A 6,000-nucleotide genomic window follows, 5' to 3' on the forward strand; every position below is an offset into this window, starting at 1 on the left:
AACAGTATTGAGATACTATGAAAAATTCAAAAACAGCATCGCACCGACAAAAACAATGTTAATGTTACATGCAGTGAACAAGATCAATTATTCAAGTACATTACATAAATTGGCTATGCACCACTTCAATCCTTAGTTTTATCAGTTTTATCATGACCAGGTACCACCAATACCATATACCACTATTACCTTGTTTTCAACAATATGAACTCCGTTATTATGCAAAGTTCCATTTCCAATCCTAACATAGTTTGCCAGTCTCAATATATTCCTGTAACTTAACCTTCTAGTATTAACTATAACACTCTATCTTCCTCCACTTTGATCTTTCCTGCCTATCTAACCCTCAGGAATCTAGAGAAATATGACAAAATTTGAAAGTGATTTGTATTTTTCCTAACAATAGAAGGCTGTGCTATTAATAGGGATTACGATTTCAGCAAAGCTGGAAGACGAGCTATAAGACTTTTAGCAAGGTATAATCACCCGCCTGCTAGTTAGTGAGGGAGTGGAGGTAGCCCTCTACCCCGCTCACTTACACAAATGTTGCGTTACTACTTTTGATTGCAAGTAGGACTTTTAGGGGACAGGTGATGGTGTGCCAATCTGTAAATAAAGCTACATTTGTATCGTAAGGAAAAATACAAATTACTCTCAAATTTGTCATTTGTTCCAAGACTATATACAAATCCTTCGCTATTTATAGGGATGACTCACTCCTTGGGAGGATGGAAGTCCAAACAAACTGAATTGGTATTTGACTAGTAGCTTCAAACTGAATTGGTATTTGACTAGTAGCTTCCTCCGTATACAACAGGTAGAAACCTTCACACCTGGCTAAATTCCGTGCACCGCACAGTCAGTGGCCAGCGCAATGTGTGTTTGTGATACTGGCAATGTGACTGGTCTAGTTAAGAGTTCTCAAAGACATAAGAATCATAGAATGTACCCTAGATGTTACTCAATCACACCTCGCTAGGGGTAAAGGGGCGTAACAAGTTTTATTTCTATACTAAGTTACAGAAGGGAAATGGTTTTACTAGCAGGTAGGTGAGGCCAGCTTGCAGAGGACTGTGGCCACTCTTCCCCAAGGGAGGGGAAGATAAAAGAAGGAAAGAGCCAGTCATTCTTAAACATTCATCCCAGACTGTTCCTGAGTAACCTTTTCCCTCAAACATCTGCTACTTGTCCATCGAAGAGCCTGAGGTATTTAAAGCAATTGTCGTGCAGCCACAAAAAGGCTAGTGGAGAATGTCTCCCTCTATTTGTGGGTCATTTCTTGCAGGTAGTAAACGATAAAGGTAGTTTGACGCTTCCACACGCACGCTGGTAGTACCTGCCTCAGAGTAGTTTCTTTTGAAGGCTAGGGACATTCCAATCCCCCTAACGTCATGAGTTCTGGGTCGTCATGATGGAGGAGGGTTGGGATTCAGTACAAGGTTTATGATCTTGCAAATCCAAGCAGAGATGGTGTTCTTTGTGATCCTCCCCTTGACCTTCCCTGTGCAGACAAAGAGCCCCGACACTCGGGGGAAAACTGCTGAAGCTCTCTCGAGGAAATACCTCAAACTCCTTACTGGGCACAAGAACAGTTGATCTGGATCATCACTCACAAAAACAAAGACTCTCAACCCAGAAAGACCCGAATCTAGGATCTGATATACAGGATTCTAAGTCTTAGCAATAAACTCAGGGACGAAGCAAGAATTAACTCCCGTCATCCCCTTGAATGGGCGATGTCATAGGTAAGACCATGAAGTTCACTATCTCTCTTGGCTGGAGCCAGGGAGAGTAGAAACATCTTCATTGTAAGATGGCGATCTGTTGCCTGACATAGGCTAATGGTTTGTTGGGAGCACCCTTTAGAGACTTAAAGGATGCAAACCCCGTTCCATGGAGGTCTAACTTCCGACTGTGGGAAGGTAAGCTCGTAACTTTGTACGAAGAGGGATAACTCCAACAAGGAAGAAATATAGACTACTTTTGGTTTAAGGGGACCGTCCGCCATGGGGCATTGACATAACTTTCAGAAATCGAAAATCGTTTTATTGCTTCTATGTATGCGTAAACATGTCGTACATACTCCCCAGAAGTTTCAGCCAATCATTTTTATAAATAACGAAGATATGGAGGTTTTTAAATGATGACGTCACCCTTACTGTGTCGTCTGCATGACTGAGTTTGACAAAATCGTCTTTGTGTGTTAATTTTGCATATCTATAGCAATTTTTCATTTTTATTTCGAGCTATCGTACGTCAGGCAGAAATGGAAGGCATTGGTAGAGTGTAGATGAACGAAATCTACTCTTACAATAACAGAAGCCAAAGTTGCCAAAGATGTATAGAAGTTATAATGTATGCGTTTGTTTACTTGACGTTCGTATGTACATTGTGTTTCCACAACGCCTTTGGGAACATTATAGCAAGGCCAATATTACCTAAGGTTGTAGAAAGAACAAATAGTCAATCATTTATCAAACAATGAAAATATAGCAGTCTTTAAATGATGACGTCATCCTATGGTGTCGTCTGTATGACTGAGTTTGACCGGTGCGAAGTCTCTCTCTCTCTCTCTCTCTCTCGAATTATTTACCACTGCCATTTATACAAATATTTTTATTCTCTCTCTCTCTCTCTCTCTCTCTCTCTTCTCTCTCTCTCGAATTATTTAAAACTCCCATTTATACAAATACTATAATAACAATGTTCAACTCTCTCTCTCTCTCTCTCCTCTCTCTCTCGTTTCGAAACTCGTACCTCTGGCAGAAATGAAAGGCATTGTAGAGGGTAGGTGAATGAAAACTACCGGCTATGAAAAGATCACAAAGTTTCCAAAGACATATAGAAATTACAATGCATGTGTTTATTTACTTGAAGTTTGTATGTCGATTGTGCTTTCACAACGTCATCTGGAATTTTATAGCAATGCCAATGTTACATAAGGTGATAAAAAGAACAAAAATTAAGTGGAGAACAAGAAAACAGAAGCCAAAGATGTATAGAAGTTATAATGTATGCGTTTGTTTGCTTGAAGTTCGTATGTACATTGTGTTTCCACAATGCCCTCGGGAACATTATAGCAAGGACAATGTTACCTAAGGTTGTAGAAAGAACAAATAGAGTCCTCTCTCTCTCTCTCTCTCTCTCTCTCTCTCGTTTCGAAATCTCGTACCTCTGGCAGAAATGAAAGGCATTGGTAGAGGGGAGGTGAATGAAAACTACCGGCTATGAAAAGATCACAAAGTTTCCAAAGACATATAGAAATTACAATGCATGTGTTTATTTACTTGAGATTGTATGTCGATTGTGCTTTCACAACGTCATCTGGAATTTTATAGCAATGCCAATGTTACATAAGGTGATAAAAAGAACAAAAATTAAGTGGAGAACAAGAAAACAGAAGCCAAAGATGTATAGAAGTTATAATGTATGCGTTTGTTTGCTTGAAGTTCGTATGTACATTGTTGTTTCCACATGCCCTCGGGAACATTATAGCAAGGACAATGTTACCTAAGGTTGTAGAAAAGAACAAATAGAGAGTCTCTCTCTCTCTCTCACTCCTCTCTCTCCTCTCTCTCTCTCTTCTCTCTCCTCTCTCTCTCTCTCTCTCTTCTCTCTCTCTCTCTTTTTTCAAAACTAGCTTACCCTCTGGCAGAAATGAAAGGCATTGGTATTGGATAGGTGAATGAAAACTACCAGCTACGAAAAAATCACAAAGTTTCCAAAGACATATAGAAATTATAATGCATGTGTTTATTTACTTGAAGTTCGTATGTTGATTGTGCTTTCACAACGTCCTCTGGAATTTTATAGCAATGCCAATAGTTACATAAGGTGATAGAAAGAACAAAAAGTAAGTGGAGAACAAGAAAAAAGAACCAAGAAAGAGGGAAACATGGATAAGAGTACAAAGCTGAAACCTGCTAACTAAAACACTGGCAACAATTGGAGATCGCTGGCAACTCATAACATAGGAATAGTAAACTGACGGTTCAAATACTCCTTTAGGGTACATTTATGTAGGAATGAGCAATAAAAGTTATCATAATAATATTATCTTGATTTCTTTTAGAAAAGAAGCGAAAGCTTGCTGCAAATCTTTGGGAGCTCATAACTCAAAAACATACTTATTCCCACTTAGGTGCATTTTTCTCACTTATTTGTTGTTCGATATTAGAGAAAAGATATCGTTGAAAAGAAGAATAAAATCCCACAATTCTGTCAGACAAAATTTTGATTTTCGTTTTACATTTTTTTTTTCACGATTATTTTCCGTCTAGACGAGGAAAAAAATAAAAATTTATTAAAAAACAACAGAAAGGAAATCAAAATTCTGTCTCACAGAATTGTTCGGTTGTTAGAGTAGTTTTTGTGGTATAAGTTTCAATACAATGGTATTATAGTAGTGGGGAAAAATGTACCTAATATTTTTTTTAAATCATGATTTTTGCTAATAAATCCAAAAGTTTTTGATCAAATGACTTGAAATTTTTATATGAGAGGTATTATATATGTCTAAAACATATATAGAAATTGTGTAATTTGGATCATTAGAAAAAAAAAGGCGGACAGGCGGACGGTCCCCTATAGGCTAGACTCAGCGTGAGCGGTAGCCTTTCGGAACCAAAACCAAGAGGAGCATTTCCTCCCAAATGTAAACAAGGAACCTGACTATTGTTGGGATAGTGGCATCGAGGGAGAGATTCCCCTTCCACGATACCAACCACAGAGGACAAGCGAAAAGCCTCTCTGAGAAAGGAAGTGCTAAATAGTCTCCAGGCGTGAATCGTAGTGACGCTACGGCTTTGTGGAAAATGTTTGCATGTGGAGGTTTGAGTAGATCGTGTCATGGAGGAGGAGATGCAGAAGGTCAGGGTATCATCAGCGTCATGCCATAGCAGAGCTATGATGGTCATAGAGAGGTTGTTGGATACTCCGGTCTTGTTGAGTAGTCTCCTCAATAGACAGAACGGGGCTAAAGGCATAGCGTAGATGTTGTCCCACTGTTGTTGAAATGCATCTTACCATAGAACCTGGCAATCTGGGACTAGGGAGCAGTAGATCGGTAGTCTGAAGTTCAAGGACGTCACAAACAAGTCCACAGTCGGGGAACCCCACACAGTCAGACTTTGTTGGCTTCAAGATGATTCAAAGACCACTTGGTACCCACTATCTGAGTCGCTCTGCTCAGATTGTCTGCAAGCACATTCCATTTGCATGGAATGAAGCAGGCTGAAAGAGACGCTGAGGTTGTCTTCTGTCCTTCTCATTATCTCTATTGCTATATAGCATACGGACTTGCGAAAAGGTACGGTCTTGGCTTGTTTACGTAAGCCCTTACTGTGGTGTTGTCACTCACCAATACTACGGAGTGACCTGCCAGAGATGTGGTTGCCTATGTGGTAACATCCTAACTGGTGAACGTCAGACTGGGGTTTGAGTCCCCCTTCAAAATCGTTAGTTTCTTTGGTCGGTACAATTTTGCCATCCTTGTGAGCTAAGGATGGGGGATTTGGGGAAGCCTAAAGGTCTGTCTGCTGAGTCATCAGCAGCTATTGCCTGGACCTTCTTGGTCCTAGCTTGGGTAGAGAGGGGGCTTGGGTGCTATATATATTGTCAGTCTCTAGGGCACTGTCCTGCTTGATAGGGTAATGTCCTGTTCCTTACCTCTGCCAGTCATGAGTGGCCTTTGAATCTTTCTGCTGGAGGGCTAGGTAGGCTTCCTCATCTCAAAGATAATGATTTATACAGTATATCTTACCAAGCCAAAGTATGTACCTCAAGTAACTTATTTGGATATTATTATAGACTAATTTTCATAATTAGTTCTTCTAAAATATACATTTTAAAGTCATTGCTAAATGGTTTATTGTTTACTTACTGTGTATGGAACAAATATGCAAAAGAGAGGTATTAATACCTTCATTTACCCCCTCAGAAAAAAAAACTTCTTATATGCTTGTGAACAAACTTGCAAACAAACAACTTCCACAACTATTC

General features: G+C 39.5%; 1 protein-coding gene across 2 annotated transcripts in view; it reads right to left on the reverse strand.

The window, feature by feature from the left end:
- Positions 1-6,000, reverse strand: part of Rat1 (5'-3' exoribonuclease 2 Rat1) — a 149,385-nt gene that overhangs the window by 88,508 nt on the left and 54,877 nt on the right. The gene's annotated exons all lie outside the window — the stretch shown is intronic.

The sequence above is a fragment of the Palaemon carinicauda genome, chromosome 37, assembly GCF_036898095.1.
Source record: "Palaemon carinicauda isolate YSFRI2023 chromosome 37, ASM3689809v2, whole genome shotgun sequence".
In the NCBI taxonomy this organism is placed as follows: Eukaryota; Metazoa; Arthropoda; class Malacostraca; order Decapoda; family Palaemonidae; genus Palaemon; species Palaemon carinicauda.